The 21,245-nt window shown below is 36.9% G+C and overlaps 1 protein-coding gene across 4 annotated transcripts in view; it reads left to right on the top strand.

The window, feature by feature from the left end:
- Nucleotides 1–21,245, top strand: part of LMO1 (LIM domain only 1) — a 292,729-nt gene that overhangs the window by 2,740 nt on the left and 268,744 nt on the right. The window lies entirely within an intron of this gene.

Below are 21,245 nucleotides of genomic sequence, written 5' to 3'. Positions count from 1 at the left end.
TGATGGTTTGAGTTCTAGGCAAACTAAAAGTATAGAGTTGTTGGTTACATCTATAGCGTCGGGGAACTATGCTTATTGTTGTTGCAGAGCTATGCCCCCACTTTTGTAACTATTGTTACATTAGACACTAATTATAAGGTGCCTTTCCATTTGGAACACTTTTATAGTACACGTTTTTAAATATGTGAACGCTACCAGTTTAATATGTAGCAACTTGAATAACAGTAGCAAGAAGAAATCTACAACTGGCCACACTGCTGCTACCAGTTTAATACCTGAATTCCTATTCAGATTTGCATGGCCTGCAATAGTTGTGTAGATAGCTGGGTAGCACCTGGGGTTCCAATAGTTAATGCTAAAGGGTGATTTTGCAGTATATAGTAATGATCATGCTAATGTATGATTAAGCTTTTTACATAGTACGGTTGGTGCATAATGTGCTATGGATTAGGGATGGAGAAAATTAATGTGTGCATATCTTACCCTATTTTACATTTGTGTTGCTATTCTCTCTGAATCCTGTTTTCTTTGTACCATCTCTTAATTGTTGTATCTTTTTCTTAACTTAAAATCTAGTTTTGGTTAATTATGTAGTAGTAGTACAGTTCCTGCCCCCAGCACCTACAAGAATTCCATAATATGTAGGTCAGTGCGAAATCCAGCAGCTCCAGTTAAGTTTTGCTTTCCTCTCCCTCTCCCATTTCATAACATCCTGGGGCTTGCTTTTCAGGACCTCTCCAGTTATGTTAAGACTGAACATGTCCCTTAGCTTGAACATCAGATTACCTAGTTATCACGTGGCACCTTATCTCCACGTGACATCAGTTTTACAAAGTCAAAACAATGGTTGTCCCCATCTTTCCTGACCACTGCTTTAGTTTTGTTAACTTTTGTGAGTTAATTTCTTTCATGTTCATCCTTTTATGTTCCTCTTAGTACACTCACTTTTTTTCTTTAGGACTAAATGTGTCCATCCATATTGTCACCCTTTAGCTTGGCACCCATGAAAGGTGACTGCCCCTTCCCCACTGCTCCAGTTTTGCCATATTTTGCAAAATAATCTGCCCCCCCCCCCCAATTCATATGAAAAGGATCTGCTGCAGGTATGAAATTGTTGTCCCAGTCACCAAGGCACTTGTTACTCCATGCTTACTCTGCAGGAGCTCTGTTACTACCTCCTACTTTGGGTCCATTAAGATGTTCCCCCCACCTAACTGAAGCTTTGTGTCTGTGTAGCTTTTTGTTTCCCTATAAGCCTATTGTGTTCCACCTTAGTACACCTCATCTCAGATGTAATGGTGTATAAAGCAGAATGCCATCTAATAAAGTACGCCTCGCATGTAAAATGTCACTTCTGGTATTGTTCATCACTAATTACTCCTCTGTTCTATTTTGGCGAACCTTGCCTTGCAGGTAGCATGATCGCTACCTTGCTACTGTTGACCAGATGCATTTCTGAACTTGGGAGGTCATTGTATTGCTTCAGATTTTTTTGTCAAATTCTTTACTTCTAATCCATTTTTTCACATTTCTGTCTAATATACTTGTAGCACCCCTAACCACTCTGTGTACCTCTTTCTAATACTTCTGCTCTGTCCGTGAAATAGTGAGGTGAGCAGTTGTTCAGTACTATGTCTTTTAAGTTTCATCAGTTTCCTTTTTTCTCTAACTTGTTCTTTACATTCCAATATATACGTAAAAGGTGCAAATGTTTTGTAGCTTGAACACACACATTTTATCTAGAACTAAAGTTTGCATAGCAACAATAATTATAAAGACTGTTGGATTCAGTTGCATGCTCTGAGTATATTAAAGTGTAAATAGTTTCATTAATAACATAGGCAGTCTGAAAACATCTATGCTACATACACTTTTCCATGAATTTACTTGCCCCATAGGTGAAGAAAAAAAAAATTACAAAACCCTTTATAATGCCTGTATTTGTAGATTGTTTATTTGCTGCCAGGAGTCGAGTGCTTTAAAGTTTGTATGTCTGCAGCTTGCAAGGATATGTGTTAATCTCTTTGTCTGGAGCAAGTACACTTGAAGTTGATTTCATAATAAAAAGTAATGCGGTGACAAATTTTGCCAGTTTAAATATTGTACAACATGTTTCTAAATATCACAGTAGGAAAACACTAATAAAACCAGTCTCTTCTATATGTATTTTTATATAGACCAAAAGGAAAAAAAATGTTGATCTCTTAAGTTAGGGATGCTAGTGGCATTATTTTATTAGTACTTTAGCAATAACATTACATTGCCCAAGGTGACACCTGGCACAGCTTTTCCAAAGGAGGACACGTTGGCTGGAAATCTATAGACTGAAGAAAAAAGTGATTGTGGGTGAAATTGAGAGCACACTGCAAAAGAAATAAAAAGCCAGTTCCATCATGGCAGCAGCGAAAATTGTAAATGAGCGATGCTGGTGAGGAAGTTGAAATGTTGATTTTTGTTTTTGGTCATGTTTACCTAGTTGCTAGACAAAAACTTTCATCTTCCTCATCTATTTCTGCTTCTACAGCATTATAGGGACTGTCTTGCTTTCCTGCAACTACCACATGTACAGGACACATCATTCCTTCTAATGTTAAGCTGGCCTCTGTTCTAAGTTCTGATTGGTTGAGAATACAGAACAGAAATTAAATTGCACTATACTCCAAAGCCCTAGTAAAGGTATGCACTTCAGCTTTGACTGTTAAGACTGTGGTGGTTTGGGGGAGGGCAGGAGTTTAGTTGATTAACAGCTGCAAGTAGATGCATTGAAAACATAAACATGTCAAAACTTGGATAACATGATGAAGATTCTTGCTCAAGTTGTGAGGACCAAGATACTCAAAACAGGATGTATTGAAATAAAATTGCATTATGCCCTCTAAGATTAATTCTAATCAAAACTATACACAGCAGTAATCTTTGCTGCAGCTGAGAATGGGCAAACGTGAAATATCCCACTCCAGGATCATAATCCCTGATCCATAAAAACTCAAACTCTCTCAAATGAACAGTTTAAAGTATGAAATATAAACTACAAAGATGTGGTTCAATAAAAGTTTATTTTTAAAGAATGTATATACTTTTTCAGAGATCTTTTAGTGTGTTATGTAGCTCTGAAAGAAATACCACAAGTGTGTTCATATGGATTGTTTTGCACTCAGCCCACATCTGTTATTCTTTCACACCATTCAACATGATGGCATATTCACTTCGTCCATGCAAAAAGATTATATCCTTCAAGATGCATCCTACCAATGCAAGTTCAATTCAGACGGGGAGGTGTAAATTTAATAAGCAAAGGTTCCTCCTTTTTAAGTAAACAACTTTGCCATGTAAAATTAAAAAATGGATTGCATTTCATGGATTGTTTCTGATGCTTAGTAGGTCTTCAGATGCAACAGTATATATTGTTGACAGTTAACTGATTAATAGCCTTAACATAAGAACATACATCATGCATACATCAGATGTGTTTATGATGACTTTATTTTTATTCTTTAGTCATACCTCATGCACATTATTAGCAAATATTGCCCTTTCATGCTGCCAATGTATTTTAATTTCCATTCCATTTTCTTTTCCTAACATGCCATTCTAACATTAAGGCAGTGCAGCATGGGTAGTCCTCCTCGAACATAGAATGTATGGCAAATGACCACTGTTGCAGGTGGTAGTCCTTAAATGTACAATATAGGACAGATGACCATTGATGCAGACTAGTTCTTGCTTTTAAATTGTAAAATCAGTAAGCTTCCAAATATGTTATATTTCTATAGCACACTTAGGGCCTGATTCCAAAAGGCTTGCTCTCTGTGTAAGTGACCACTTAGAAAGCAGGTTTTCTGAAATCTGGTCCCCAGTGTAAGCCTATTTATAAGTAGGCAATGAACCAAAGTAAGTCACTTACACTGAAAACTAATCCGGAATGTGGCCTCTAGTTTCTTTATACAGATTCACTGGGAGCAACTAGCAGATGTTGTACTCTTAAGACAAAAGTTCAGCAAAGCAGGATGCAGTTTTCACATGAGTTGGCAGTGGCTAAGACTTCTTTCAAGTAGACTTTGCTTAAGACATGATCATAAAATCGCATGGGTTATTTAAAATAGTACCCAATATCTGTGCATAGGCACATGGTTCAGTGTTGCATAAAGCTTAGTCTTAATTTAAATATTTTTATGTATTTTTGTACATTTGTAAAAGTACCCAAGGCCTATCAGCAGTAGAGTATATTGCTAGTGTTGACGTAGAAACCCAGATGGAGAAAGAGCTACTTGTCTCTTCTGAAACAAGAGGCACCAGATGAAAATACTCTGCCCCCATAACATTCTCCAAGGTTTGTAATTTATAAAACCTGCATCTGTAATTGAATCTTTCACTCCCACATTCTGCATCCTTGAAGTGATAGCATCTTGGTAGTGAGTTAGACCTACTGTTTCATGGGAAGTGAGTTTCTTTTGTTATTCTTTATCCATTCCCCTCCAAAAAAGACTACACCTACTGATATTCTACACAAAATAATGACCTACATCATATTGGTACTTGCTATAGTCTCTCCCTTTCTTCCCAGTTTACCTATTAACTGTGGCAGCTAGACATTGTTGAGGGAGAGCTGGTGGTGCCAAACTCCATATTCTGCTCAATATGGGCCTTCCATCTTGTGTAGCTGTCTCTGCAGGTAAAATGTCACGTAGGTAGGTCAGTTGATTTAATCCAGGACGTATCCTTTTTTAAAGCTATACACTCTTGTTATCCCTATATTCTCATTTATATGCACATCCACGCACTTTTGTTAAAGGACATAATACCATGCTTTTGTGTTAGATGGATACTTGTGCTCATTTCTGTATATAAAGACACCCAACCACATGCATGTACATGAGTACAGACACCACATGCCCACACATACATTAAAATAGAAAGCTTACCATTCAGACTTAGGATTGTGCAGTTATCCATCTTTCTGTCACAACACCCTATGCTGTCACATAAGCCTCTTGCTTTTTCATAACAAGGGCTTCAAGGTAAGGTACAACAAGACCCTGTTTTTTGTCTTTATCTTTAGTTTGCTGTGAGATTAAATTCTCTAGATCTTTGCCAGATACTGTTTCACTTAGTTAAATATTATATGTGTTCTTCAGAAACACTGTGACTGTGTATGTTTGAATGGCTTTGCCTCTTTCAAATATTGCTGGTGGTATGCGTGTATGGTTACAAAAATTAGAAAACTCAGACTTGAGTAACATTTATCAGTCTCTTTTCTACAAGTCTTCTATAACTGAACAATGCCTATTTTGTATATAACTGAAGTGTTAAGTTTAAGAGAACAGAATGCATTGTCTGTTGCTGTTTCTGTTGCATCATATATTGCATGAAATACAGAAGGAGTAAAAAACATAAATTGCTCAGTCTTTCTGATTCCACATCTTGCTAATGTACCCAGATTAACTCAGCTGTAAATTGTCTCCTTTGGATGTTGTGTCTTGCTAAAAGTTTCCTATATGATTCATGATTTGGATTGCTTTTAACAGCTATTGGCTAAGCAATATGGTAAATGTACAAGGTGATGCAAATGGTTTTAGTGAGAGAGGATGCACAGGGCCATGTAATGCAGTCAATACTACATTAACTACTGATGCCCAATTACAGAAACTGGCAGAGTGGCTTTTAGAAGCATTAGGAATTGTAGAAGAGCTGAGATCACCTGCTGTTCCTTGCCTAAAAGCTTCACCCTTTACATGCTGGGGGAAAAACAAATATTTGCTGTACTTTCAAATGCCTTTTTGCATTCACATGATTACTTTGTACAGCAGGGTTGTATATTTATTGATTTTCTTTGTGTGTTGTTGCCTTACAATTTGCATTACGTTCTGACTGATGTAGAATTTCATGCAGGGTAAAAGCACGTTTTAAGTAAAGTGTACATCTATTTATACAGACTTGTCACTAGATATTTGTGATCATCACAAGTTAATGCTGTTGTCCCTGTCTCTTCTGTTAAGAGTATATGACTTGTGTAGTCCTAATTGTGTGCCATTTTATGGATGGCCTGTTAAAGCATAATTATATTGAACGCACAAGTATCATTATTGCAACGTGTTTATGGCCATACTGTGTGGATAAACGGGAGGGTTGAAGTAGTAGGTGGCATAGAAATGAAATGACTATCTGGTAGTATAGCTATATTTTTAATAAGGAAAATCCTGAATGCATGTGTAAAATGCATATCGGGAATTCACACAAAAATCCATCTCCATGCAAAAGTGGAAATGCACTGCATAATCCTGGCATTGTTTGCTCAAGACATTCCCTGATACTTCACAGCACACTGTTGTATCCTGAACCTACCCAAATATGTGCTTGTGGGTTTACTGGCAAAGAAACTGTTGCAACTGAACTGTTCTTAAAAATTCCACAAAGGGGTGAATAAATTGCCTTCACAACAGGATACCCAAGATGAGGTGATGGCAGAGGCCTTGATTATTGCAATGACAAGACTTGGGTCTGTTTCAAAGGAGCTGAATTTTTCAGTGATTAAGGGCTAGGTTTTATTTGTATCCCAGATTATTTTAATGTGAGATTAACACAGTGCAGTAACACTTGCAAAACTACATGCATCCTGTTTTTATAGTAGTCCAGACTGTTTTTATAGTAGTCCAGTCATCTGGTGTCCATTTTTTTACTACTGTACATTTTTACAGCTTCACTTTCTCTTGCTCTTTGTCTTTAAATTGATTACTGAAGAATTGTGCCAGGATTATATTTTTCATAACCCTACATTTTGTCATATGTAATTTACTGCTTACAACTGCCATATACGTGGTATATGTGGATTTTTCTGGTTCAGTATCCGATTTTGGCGCATTCGGCACTAGAAAGTAATCTATTTCTAAGCATTTTTAATGGAATTATTTACATTGAACTGACTGCAGCATTACCCCCCCTAAATTTGATCAATAACCATGTACCAAGAGTAAAGTTGTATAAATACGGATGCGAATTACAGAAGTAGTCAATATGGGTGATTTCATATAATCAAAAGTGCTTGCCACATACAGATGGGTAAAATGACTATGCTGTCCAGTGTTCTACCACGTCCCAGCAGAATAGAGGTGGCTGCAGATAGAATGCCTGAACCCTAAATTGTTGTATAGACACTTTCCTAAGTGCAGATGGCAAACAGATGTACTGTAAGACTAAAATGTAATCACACAAAGGCATTTTTTGTTTGGTTGCGAAATGATTCAAGTTACTAATAGGACTGCAGCGATTTTATGCTTTGCTATGCCTTCAGCCTATTTCTTTAAAAAAAAGTATGCAGTTATTCAAGTTGTGCACATGAAACCAATGAGTATTTTCTTGTCATCTTTTACACTTGGGGGTGGCTTGATTTTATTCAAAATTTAATTGGGAGTACAAATCTATTTTTTTAGGTATTAGGTTAGGCAGCTATAAATGCATTATCTCCACAGTCTAAACCATAATTCTGGAGTGGTCAGCAAAAAAGAACTTGCCCGGTAGTAACTTTGGTATCTACTCTCCTGTATTAAGATGGTTGCAGGGACAATGGCTCAGTAGATGGCACACTTGCCTTTTGAAGCAAGGAAGTGCAGAGGGTTTTGCTTTGGTCTCCATACTTTCAGCACTGGCATTTCAGTGCAGGAAGGTAGGGAGGAGGGTCTGCATGCCTTTGATTTCCTCAAGATGATGTGCATGCTGTACTATGATGCAAGCAAGTACAGAAGGTGTTATCCTGTCCCCATTTAGGTACTTTGGATTCGTGTTTCAGTACAGGAAGGGAGGAGGATCCTCACATCTAGGTGATGTATTAAACTGGGAATCCATTGGTTACTGGTGGGTTATATGGGTGCTAAAGATTCCATTATACTTAAATGAAAAGAGGAGGATTTGTTAAAAAATATACATGAGAAAAAACACAATGTACACAAAATAATGGAGCAAAAATTAAAAAACTTTCAAAACCAAGTTGCAATGCATTCCTTATGGGTTGTCCATCAGATAAGATTGCAAACTATGATTCTGTCTGCTCAAGTGTGAAACTTATCGTTGGCACTTACTGAGAAGAACAGGGGTTTTCTAATTTCATCAAAACCCATAAAAATATAAAAAGATGCACAATGCACACAAATGAGAGATTAAAAAACATAACAAATAAAGGAAAACATATTGAACAAACTACAATCAAAATTAACTGGTATAGTTACCTTATTTCTTAGCATACCACCATCTGCTTTAAGATGCAGCCTGTCTGTATTCCCTAGAATAGAATATATATTGATGCATCTAATGAACATTTTGGAGAGAATGTGAGTTGGTACATGATGTACTCCCTCTTCAATCGGTCTCTTGTTAAAACTTTAAATTATATATGGGTGTAGTCAAAATCCCACACAGTCCCTCAAAACATTTTACATTTTCAAAATACACCTTCAGCAGCCTTGAAATCTTTTCTTAACATCATGTCTGTATTTCTTTTCCTTTCTGCAGTAATTCACAAGTAAGATTGCTTGTGTATTTTCTTTCTCAGGAAGAGCAGAGGAATTTGCCTTGTATCCTGTACAGATTTCCCTAGTCTACATAAATGTGATATCAAGGCTACCCTGCATGAAGCAGGGCTAACCCTGTAAAAGTAAGTAGTAAAGGAATGGAGAACTATAATGTGTTATGAAAGTTTTTTTTTTTTTTTTTTTTTTCCTGATAACACAACCCTTTCCAGTACTGAAATGTGCAAGAGAGGATTAAAGAACAATCTTTTTGACATGCTTTGCTGTATAATCCTACTCAAAAACAAACCAGGAAAACAAAAGAGGACCCAGTAGGCAGTACAGCTTTCGCCACAAAGAAGCAAATAGGCAGCCACAAGAGTACAAAAATTTAATAAAGTGAAGCGCTTTTCGTCTGCTCGACTAGCAGACTTCATCAGACAAATACATGTGCCATTAGTTGTAATTTATACCTATGATGACATCATTAATTGGCAGCAATGCAATTAACTTATAACCAATAAAGCATGACAGAAACATAAACTAAAAACAACAGCATAATTAAATAATTATTACTATAGAAATTATTATTATTAAAAATGTATAAAAAATGGTAAATGAAACTAAATATAAATTATAAAATAAATAAATAAGTAAATGAAATACAGTAAATCCATTCCCCACAGCACTAAGTATAAATCACATAGTTAGATAGATATAACTTCGATAAAGTCCATTCTGCATAGGTAATCACATATTAATTAGGTAAATAAATAAGTGAATAAATAAGTAAGTAAATAAATAAATAGATAGGAAAATAAATGAACTAGACACTACCTAAAACTAAAAAACAGTTTCAAAAACTCATAAAATTACATGATTCAAACTAGAGTGGCTAATGTATTCACATGATGAAACTAACCAAACTCACTATTAAATCATACAATAATCAAAATGAAAAGAAAGCGAAAACCAACATTCTAGAAACAAGTTAAAAGGATACATAAATAAATGATTAAGTAATACCCAGGGAATACATAATCATTGGCCTAAAATAACTGATTGACATACATTATAAATAAGACTTCGTGTATGTCAAGGAGAACAATGAATATTGAGTAAATAACTCATAACCAACTCACTAACAGTTAAAATGTCCTAGCGGTAAACCAAACCACTATCTTAGTAGACTTTTTAATTTTAGAATGCTACTAATCGAGCAACTATCATTAAGGCCTGGTTGTGCATAAGCATTCAACCTGATCTGCCACTTTAATTCGGACTCCTCTAGTAGTAGTTTTAAGGGGGCACCTCTTTTCTTTTCTAGTACCTGGTCGATAACAATGAATTTAAAGGAATGGTCACTAAATGAGACTAAATGTCTAGCTAATGCATTTTCTTCCTTCCTTTTCTTCATTGCGTACTGGTGCTCGTAAATTCGCTCTCTCAATTTACGTTCGGTCTTCCCTACGTAGAATCCTGGGCACTTCTGGCATAGTGCCAAATACACTACCATGCTTGTATTAAAAGTTGCTCGACATCTCATATTAAAACAGGAACCATTCACACAGAATCTATTTGTTTCCTGAATGTACTTGCAATAATTACAATTCTGGCATTTGTACATGCCTGGTGTTCTTACTGAACTAGGATTGGAGTTTTCAAGGAGGCATTTCATGTTTTTACCTCTCCTGAAAGTTATCTCCAGATGGTCAAATAGTTTACTCGATAAGATAGCATTATTACTAAATATAAGCCAATTTTTCCTGATAATGTCGACTACGGGGTAAATATTAGTTGAAAAAGTGAGAATTAATTTGGAGTTACTAACATGTAGTGACTCATTACCTCTAGAATCCAAACCAGGCGCTACAACAGTTGGTCCCTGACTTGTAGCGTCAATCAGTTTACACAATATAGGTTGGTAGATTCCTCTACTCCTTTTGTCTCTAACTTGCTTGTGTATTTTCTTTCTCAGGAAGAGCAGAGGAATTTGCCTTGTATCCTGTACAGATTTCCCTAGTCCACATAAATGTGATATCAAGGCTACCCTGCATGAAGCAGGGCTAACCCTGTAAAAGTAAGTAGTAAAGGAATGGAGAACTATAATGTGTTATGAAAGTTTTTTTTTTTTTTTTTTTTTTCCTGATAACACAACCCTTTCCAGTACTGAAATGTGCAAGAGAGGATTAAAGAACAATCTTTTTGACATGCTTTGCTGTATAGTTGAACTGCTGAGAATTAAGACCTCCTTTGATATACCTTGTACCCTGACACTTGTGTTTGTTCATATTGTCTGCCGGTATTCAAGAATTAATGTAAGTTTGTTTTTGAACAGATATTACAAAATACCCTGTTATAATATACACAGGATGATGACCGTATCACACAAGGCAAGCCTGCAGGAAGAAAGGAATACTGAATGTTATGAAAATGTTCAGGATGTTTAAGGCAGAAATAGCATTAATAGCAGATGTTTAATCATTTACTTTTTCAAAAGGCAGTAGTGTAATAATCACTCCTTGTGTCTTTCATACAGTATTATACTGACCACTCTTTACTATTTGAATGGAGGGTTTCTGTCACATAGCGAGACAAACTGACCCAGCAACTGGGCTCAGCCTCACCCATGTCAGGGGGTGGTGAGGATCAAAGATGCAGGTTACTGTACTATGCTGCTGCTGGGGAGAGTACCCTTCCCACTCCAAGGCAGCCTTACAAGCTCCAGAATCGGGTGCATGTGTATTTCCATACATGTGCAGCTCCCCAGCCAAGAGGTTTACTGCTCAACATGGAGCTGGCTGCTATAGTAGTGAGTGTAAGCAGCCTCCTCACACCCCCAGGAAGGGAGGGTTGTGACTCCTCACACCCCCAGGATGGGAGGGCTGTGCTCTGTGTGGGATGCAATAAGAGCTTTATCTGCACCACAGAGCTGGATCTTAAACTTAGGTGTACATATTGATCCCATGGCAAAGCAATGCTCCCTTGGCAGAGCATGTTCAAAATATTTAATTCCCCACAAGTTCTACAACATGTATATTTTTTTTTTTTTTTACAAATGGAGCAGCTTTTTCTCTGAAAAGCATTCTTTTATGATGTTGATTTGATTGTATAGAAGTTTTTTGACCTTATATTTTACATTTTATACACTTGTGTTATTCTGAGAGGTGTGCGTGCATACATATGCGTGTTAAAACTTAATATAAATATGGGCTGTATATTTCCGGTTGCAGATGCATGCCATTATCGCCAAATTTTATTATGATTTTATTTTGAATATCAGTGGTGAAATGACATCAAATTATGTTAAAGATGAAATGTAACATATTGACTATGGCATTATTCATGGTATTTTCCTTTCTTTGCAGTTGTGAAACTGAGGAGTGTGTGTTTATATAATGTTTCCGGGGTGCATTAAATATTTTTTGCAGGGTAAAGAGTATTTGTATTTTGCTTTTGCAGTTTGATTTGTAGTGCACAGGTATACCCCCCCCCCCCCCCCCGAGTGTTTGACCAATGCAGACTTTGAGCTTGTCCAACATGCATGCACATGTCAAATTCATGTGAACAGGATTATATATTTCTGATTGCTGTTGGTATTGCTGCCTTAAGTTTAACTTTGGAGATGGTTTGTCAAGATTTGGAGATGGTTTGTCAAGATAAGTGTAATTTAAGAAATGTACTTCTTTTAATTGAGTGTGCTTTCTAAATGGAAGCATTTTAAGTGTAGCGATGGTTTGGGATGGAATATAGCTTTAAAACTATAATTGTGTTTGAACATCAACCATTACTTGATGTGTGTGCATACATTACAACCCACATGTGCATGGGCCCTTAAGGTTTGCAGGAATTACTGTTTGACATTCATAGTGCATACAGTACAGTCAGGTGGATTTAAGGGACTTTGTGCCATTTTCTCTCATCCTTCTAGCTATACACACCTGTACAGTAACATGTCATTATCTATTATAAATGTTTCCTCAAATATGAACAGACATGCTATCATAAAGTAATAAAATACTCTGTAATCCATACAGGGTTAAGACTTGTAGACTGTTTTTTTTTTTTTTTTTTTTTTTGGAGTCTTGCTGACTTTTTTCTAAACTTTTCTGTTGTCCCTTTCATTCCATGCTCTCTCAAAATGTTTACATTTCCAGCCAATAATCCAGCATGAAAGTGCGAGATGACAGCCAGTCTGTTGCCATGTTACATCACTGTAATCCCCAGAAAAAACTTGGTGTGACATGTTATTGCTTTTTAGCAAATACATTCCAAAACTGGTACAAGCTTAGCAGAAATCTTTGTTTGGGCAGCACCACAATGAATGAATAAATTTAATCTGAGGCACATAACATCACCTGGAATAAAATATGAGGTGTTATAATACAGTATGTTCAAAGCTATATGCCATTAAATACATTGCAGAATTAATTTGGTTATTGTTTAACTACAGATGCACACATCCAAAAAGCAGAGCAGTGGTTCTCGTATTTCTTACTACCTGCAATACTGTTGTATATAGATTGAATTAAATAATTGTGAAACAATATCACAATAGTGTTTCCATTCCTTTAAGGTTTAAATAAAAAAAAAAAAAACTCCTGCTTCATTTTTGAACTGATAGCTGAAATTGGTGGTTGTTTGCCCTCATACCGCAGATTATAAACATAATGGCTTATATATTTTCCTAGACATGTTTGTATTTTGTCCAGAGAATTGTAAGATAATCCTGACCATTGCAAACTGGTTGCTGTACTTTACCTGAACTTTTGCCTTTTATAACCTGTAGTATTCTTCCATGCTTACAAAAAATATTGTAGGTTGCAATGCTTTCAGTGTTGCATATATTCACAATTGCATTATTTGTAGATTATATGCAATGCTCTCTAGTTTTGTGTTTTAACCCCTGCCTACTCAGTAGATGCAGTGCAGTAAATCTTCATGTAGACTCTTCAGTTTCACTGCTGAGCAGCGTCAGCTTGATGCTGGATATGGGGAATATCTTCATCTTTGGCCCTTAATCCGCCCCAGATGCCAGTCTGTTTGTACTTGTACCTTCTCCCTTTCATTGCAACCTGATAAAATCCATTCTCCAACTCCACAATCTTTTTTTTTTTCTCACATATAAAGTACTTATTTTTTTCTAGAGGTATATGTACATGTGGAATACTTGTAGCACACCTTTATTATCCATTGCCTATTGTTTTTACCTTTAAATCATAAGGATGTCTATATTCTCTGTTTACCCCATTACATCATGCTCCCTCATTGGCATGCAAGTGTATGTAGCACTGTGCTAAAACTAAAGGAAGTGTATTGTGCACAGCAGATTTGTACAAACCTTTTGTATGGGCATGGTACAGTGACAGAATTCATATGTACTACTGACAAGCTGAGTATGAACTTTGGACACACTAGTTTAAGATGTTTAGCCAGCCATATGAAGGCACATAATCGAAGAAGCAAACATTACTTGGATTGAGATTGGGACAGTCACTTGTCACTGAAATTTGCCACTGGGTCCTTCTACATAGCGTGCCCTAATTCTGCCAATGTTTTGTGGACTTTAAACCACTGCAGGACTGCCCAAATCAGCTTTCTTGGGACCTTTTCATATGTTTTTCCCCTTAATCTTGAGTTTCATATCAAAAACATGTTTTGCAGCCCCAAGGGGTCTGTGATGTAACATCTACATGACTGTGGTGGCTTCATCTTAGAAATGGCAAGAGTTGTAAAACTGACGACAAATGCATGTAACTTAACTAACTGATTCTGCAGTATGACATTTCTTCATGAATTGAATTGACATTGACTAAGCTGTTTTCATTGTTTTAAAATTAATTTTGTACTTGGATGTGACTCGTTTTGTGGGTTCCACTGTTTTGCTGTCCTGCCCAAACAGCCAGATATACTCTCCAAACTAATAGAATCTTGTAAAAATAAAGGAAAATCATTTGCCTATGTTTAGCTATTAGTTTTTGACGGTACTATATTTTAGTCCTTTGTGTCCTTTAAATATTGGCTAACATTTATGCAGCTGATACTTGTGGAGGTAAACAATTTGTTTAATTATTTTACATAAAATAACCTCCATTGGCAGCCTTCTAACACATAAGCAGTATATCAGTCCCTCATCAAATCAGGTCAGTTCATCTCCGTAGTAAATGTAAATGCTAAAGCAATGTTTCTGTTACTTTGACTAATAATATCATTCCTCCAAAATGCATTAGTATTGCAATATTCTCGGCAATGTTTTTGTGTAGGATATGATACATTTCTCATTACTGCATTCCTTAAGACACTGAGCAAATAATTATCATGATATAATCACCTGCCACCTTCAGATGTTATTATTTTGAATGTACTTTAAGGACTAATATTATAAATTCAGCTTTGCAGCTTCCTCCTACCTCCTTGTTTTATTTCAGTATCTTTATCCACTATTGCTGCAGTTAAGTGTCAGTACAAGTCAACATGCATCCCTGATACTTGTTTGCTCAAACCTGGTACATGGGAGAACTGTTAATTTAAGATATTCTAGTTTCTGGCCTACAAAGTACATTTTTTTATATCGCACAATTTTGTCCCATATAGGGAATCTTAGTTATAAGCACTAGGTAAAGTTACTTTCATTCAGTTATATATTGGCAGATTAACTTTAAAGGTCCTTTTCATAGCATCATAGGAAGTTACTAGGCTAATAGCCCTAGGGCCCTTACAAGCTTAGCCAAGTTCTGCCCTTGTTTCCACTATCGGCACCTATTGCCCTGTCCAAGAGAAACACTGGTGGAAGCCCTGGGATGAATTTGTGGATACCCATCCAATCGTCCAGATTGCACTTGAGGCCCAAAGAGGTGCTCTGCTTTACATGAATTGGGGGGACTGTTCCACATGTGTGGTAGCCTCTGGGCGACAAAGCTCTCCCTCCAGCAGATTCTATTTAATGTCACATACCAGGTTAAGGTCTTTAGAGTGAGTAACCTGTGAGCCATTGGATTTGCAGATGTGTAGAATTTCCAATAAAGTAGAGTCCTAGATTACTTTGTATGCAAGGCAAAGATTGCCCCTGAGTAGTCTGTATGAAACTGAGTAAAGTGACTGTGATTTCAGCTGCTCCACATAGGATAGATGCTAACAACCTTGAATTCCTCCTTGTGAGGAACCTTTGTGGGCTCTCAAATTGCTGCAGGTGCATACCAAAAGGGTGGTTGTACTTCATCATTGGCCTGATGTGGAAGAGTATATGGAGGTTGTAACTTTTTTTTTTTTTTTTTTCTGGAGGCAATGCCCTTACTTATGAGATGAGGAATATAGCATGCCCTTATTAACTTTAATCGCCATATCTCCACAATGGTAAAGTTGCTGTCAACCTGTACACCCAGGTCTCTCATCATTGAGTTCATGTTTAGGGTGTTTATATTGATGATGTAGTTGCTCTTACCGAAAGGGATGATACATTTTTTTGCACTGAGTTTTAAGGCCTTGACTCATTTTGTTTAAGACCCTATTGTAGGATATTGATGACATTACTGGGGGAGTCTATGACCGCTCCCAGTTTGCACTTGTCAGCAAACTGTTGGCCACAGACCTTTAGTTTTTCGCTTGTACTTTGGAGAAATAGATTCCAAACAGGGACTGATCCCGGAGGAACACCACTGATTACAGGCCTGCTACTGGAGGTGAATTCTCCTATTTTGACTGCATGGGTTCAATCAGTGAGCTAGCGAACCACCTAATGATACAAGGGTTGTTACCTAGCTGGGTGAGTCTGTCAATGCCTGAGTGGGGACTGGTGTCAAAAGTCCTAGTCAAGTCCAGGTAGGCTATATGCACCCTCACCCAGTGCTCTGGTGACTGTCTCAAAGAAGTTCACCAGATTTAACAGGCATTATCTCCCCTTGACGAATCCAAACTCAGTAGGGTCATGTGTTTGGAGGTTACCTATATCTCTGTTAAGGTCCATGATGATTCGCTCCATGGCCTTGCAGATGAGGCTAGTCAGGCTAACAGGTTTGTAATTCCTGGGGTCAGTGGCGCACCACCTTTGGGAATAATAGTTGCAATTTTCCATTCGGCTTCAAATTTTTAGTTTAGTTGCTGCTAGGGGTGGGGGTCGGGTGTGACAGTTACTTCGAGTGAGACGTGGACAGACCTGACCAGGGAAATCCTCAGTGAGGGTGCTGCAGCAGTCCCCCATGTTGGTAAGCACCATATCCAGGATGTTGGTGCCCCTAGTTGGGGGTGTCCACCAGCTGGTCCAGTGCATTTGAGTTAATGAAGTAGAGGAACCTTTGGGCAAGTGAGATCCGAGCACGAGTAATTTACCCAGTCAGTGGATGGGTAACAAATTACCCAGGACCATGCTGTTCTGATGTATCCTAATGGATCCCAGTAAATCCGAGTAGGCAGAGTGGGTGTCCTGAATCATGGGGGGGGGTGGTCCTGTAGCTGTAAATAACTTGAATAGGTGTCCTACCAACAGTTAGTTACAGCTGAAGTGTCTCCAGGGAATCGTACTGCTTAACCAATTTGGAGGTGTATTATTTTCAATGAATATTGATACATCTCCTCCTCCAGTTTTCATGCCTTCTGCTTGTAGTCTGAACATGTGGTAGGAGGCATAACCCAATGACTGCACATATGTCAGCATTTTGTGTAGCCTCTGCAACAAATGACTTAATTGTACCATGGAAATGATTTTCATTTCTTAATTCTGTGTAATCATTCTGTAAGTTTAACTTACAAATGCATTCATAATGCAAGTTTAGTTTATACAATTATCTTTGAAGCCATAATTTGGTAACGAGAAATAGCAACCTTTTTTCTTTACTCTGTGTCAACTTGGATTTTGGCATTCTGAGGGGAGCTTCCATTTGGCATCGTCTGCCATGTTAGGTGAGGCTAATAAATTCATTAAAACCTTCAGTACATAACTGCCTGCATAAGAGTTCTGCTATATTTCTGATACAAACTCTGCAATATTCTTTGAGAATTCTGAGTTGTTTCTTGATGCTTGCTTACACACATACACACACACACACACACACACACACACACACTCTAACATTGTAAGATTATCTTTCCAGAGATTTTCTTAACATTTTATTACCAAATATATGTTTTAACTTTTGTTACTATGAATACCACAGTAAGTTTGTACTTTAACAGCAACAATAGATTTCTGATGGACTTAATACTAATAGGCAATCCATGGTGCAGTCCAAACATAGTTGGTCTTTTTTTTTGGGGGGGGGGGCGTCCTGTGTGTCCCTAACCCTATTTCTATCTCTATTTGGCTGTTATGGGCACTTGTATCACCATAAAGGTGTCCTATGCTTTTCTCCTGATATATGCATGCTCTCCCACACAAGCTCTGAGCGCTACCATCAATAACTTTGTATTGCCAGGCCTATATCCCCTAACCCTGCAGCCTTTGGGATCAGGCAAGCCTTTTCTTGAACAGGAACAACTGGATGATCATCTGCTTACCTTTAAGGTGGGAAAGACATCCACAAGATTCTCATTACCATCTTTTACCTGGAAGATCTTCCAGCACCTCGGCCAGTAATACAAATTGCTCATCTGGGTTCTAGTTGAGGATTTATCCTTATGTGCCATAGAACCAAGGTCCAATGAACCATTTTTTAAGTTTTTTTTTATTTTTGTTTTAAAGATCATCGTGACTTGAATGTGTACTGACACTGGGCAAAGTTTTCTTTGTTTTGCCCTGTTAATGTTCTTTTAACATTGAACTGGCACATGCCATTTTTCAGACTGGTGGCTTGCATTTTTGATTTCCATTAATTTTGAACTTTCTGGGGTTGAAATAAATCCTGCTGTTAAAGAAGCTGTTTTATTTTGTTAAACTTGGCAAGCCTGTTAGACATGGGGCTGTTAGACATGGGTGCCCCTTTCAGGAATAGTACATGTGCACATTGCTGAGAAAGTGACTTACTCAGTTTACAACTGGAAAATGAGAGAATCAAACTCATGACCTATTGTACATAAGTCGACAGATCATCACCATATGTGCAATTTGTTTTAGCACCAATTTATATCCGCTGTTGTGTGGCTAAGGAGTAAGGAAGAGTCCCCGACACTGGGCAGTACAGAGGAGCCTGTTCAAGTTCAAAATGCCAGGGTTTTAAGGTTGTTTGGCATTAATGAGAGTTTTTTTCTATGAATTTGTTTTTTATCCATTTTATTTTCTGGCAGCTGATTTAGCATATTTGAGTAAGGGGGTATAAGGAACAAAACCATAGGTCATGGGGGTGCAAGGGGCATATTTTTGTGCAAAAAAAATGAAGGCATAGTTGGTCTAAAAGTTTTGTATGAAATGTGATTTTTCTCCCCATCACTTGTAATTAAGACAAGTGAGATTCTGTAATAGGGAATGTCATTTTTCTACACTTGGCCCCATATTACTACTATTCTTTTAATAGTGTAAGTTTACAGAATGCATGATTTCAGACTCTAATATAACATTTCGTGATGCAGGTATGGTTAGCAAGTACTGGGCAGGACACTTATTGGATCTGTGTCTCAAGGCTAGCAGTGTTTAACTTTAACCTCCAGTCATAGTCTGTATTAGCATGAGTTTTCTATGGGATTTGTTGTTCCATTCCACCACCCAAATTCATGCTGGTCAATTGGCATTTTACCTTGTCGTTTTAACCAAGAAAAGGGGTTCCAAATAACTAGTTCACTTAATTTTGTGAATTGCTGTCCGAAAGTTTGAATTTGAAGGACTGTCAATTTTTTAAATTGAACCTTTTATGTAGGGTGCAAAACTCATAATTTAGGGATAAGACTGAAATGCCATAGAGATCCCAATGTATTGTGCACTCCAGGTAAACTGATTAAGACAAGAACTGGATACAGGTGTATTCTGTGGGCATCTACCTATTTTCTCTAATATTGCATTCAGAGGAAGTGAAAGCAACCTTTTTAAATTTAAACATGTGGTTGTCACTATTTTCTCATGTAAGGATCACAGATGTTTGAGCAGCTTATACTGTGAATATGACCAGGCGCTGGAACTCTGAAACATTGTGTGTATGTTGTATTGCATTATTTTGCTTAGAGTTCTAAAGCCATATATTCAAAATAATAACAAATCTAGAAGGTTAAGTTAGTATAGTCTAGGTAGATCCCTTTTTATAGAACTTGGCACTCCTAGGAGCCTAAAAATCTTGCTTTTTGCCATTCACCAGTATCATTCTATTATTCATTATAACCTTTTCAGAATTATATGGTATTACATTTCTGAAAGTGTCTAGTATATAATGACAGTAATCCATTTAGTTCTGTAGTATAAAATCCATGAAAACTGTTATGGTACATGTACCCTAATTAGATTAACCAGTGCTATGTAAACAAATGCTAAATCTAAAGGTGACAGAATGCTACCTTATAATATCCTGCACTTTATAGTATAATGGCATACACTTATCTCGTATCTGGCTAAGGTCTTCTGTCATAAGTAGATTTTTAACAGACTGTTCATAACTGAAGTGCAAAATACATTGGGCTTGATTCCAAAAGAGTTATCTATAAGCAGGCTTAACACAGAGGGCCAGAATCCCCACTTGTGCAAGTCTTTTGGAATCGGGACCATAAGTTTGTTTATGAATGGCTGCAGGACTGGCAATAAAACGTTGTGAATGTAAAGTAGTATTGAATGAAAAAAATGTACAGGAGTTGATTTCCATTACATTTTATTAGTTGCCTTGTGTTTTTGAATGATGTGTATGGAAAAGCTACAAAGTTTGTGTTTTATTTATATATATATATATATATATATATATATATATATATATATATAATGTGTATATATGTATATATATATATATATATATATATATATATATATATATAATCGATAGATAGATGTATATCTTAAAATTGGAACTTACAAGTCATGACCATTGTATTCTTTTGGTCTTGTTATAAAAGGCAGAATGGGTGCTGCTAAAATGTAATAAGCCTCCTTGTTCAAGATATTTGCAATACAAAATTTACTACATTGTATTAGAAAGAGGATAGGCATTACAGACACTATGAAATATATTTTAACTATATTGTCTAAGTTCATAAATTTGAAACTTAATCCAGGGTTATTAAATCCATCTCTTGGATGAGGCACTAATCTGAAATGAATATTAAAGTGATGCACTGAAATGATTGACATTCACAGGCTGGCATGAACAAATTTTAATACAGATGCCAGTTATAATCGAAAACATGCATACTGTAGATTCTGACAATATTAGTCAAGTCTTTTTTTTCAGTTAGATCCATCACCTTATTAGATGACCGAATATCCCACTCACTGCTCCTTTTGTGTAGTAGTGTAGGTTTGTGCATCTAGGCACAAATAGTAGAACTGCAAACTATAATTTTGCTGGTACCAGTAGCACTCCAGCTGCAATAGAACTTTTTAGTTTTGGCATTTTTTGTGAATTTTGGAAAAGTAACATTTTAAGGCACTTCAAGAATTAAGCTATACTCTTGAACTGTTCAAATAAGCATAATCAGAATAGATGTGTGCATCTTTGTAGTTTTCATGTTGGTGATTGACTGCTCATAAGAAGAAATGCCAGCCTAGATCATGTTGTGTTACTGCTTATGGATACCAGATAGAAGGCTGTATTCTCAAATACAGATATGAGCATCCAACCCACTTAGAATGGCTTTATTATTTTATTAAGATCATTATTAACTTGGAAACCTGTCTTTTGTTTTGTC

Source organism: Protopterus annectens, chromosome 9.part0, assembly GCF_019279795.1.
Source record: "Protopterus annectens isolate FY-2018-M chromosome 9.part0, PAN1.0, whole genome shotgun sequence".
Classification (NCBI taxonomy): Eukaryota; Metazoa; Chordata; order Ceratodontiformes; family Protopteridae; genus Protopterus; species Protopterus annectens.
Note: the sequence above shows the minus strand (reverse complement) of the source record. Positions and strands in the feature narration are given on the sequence as shown.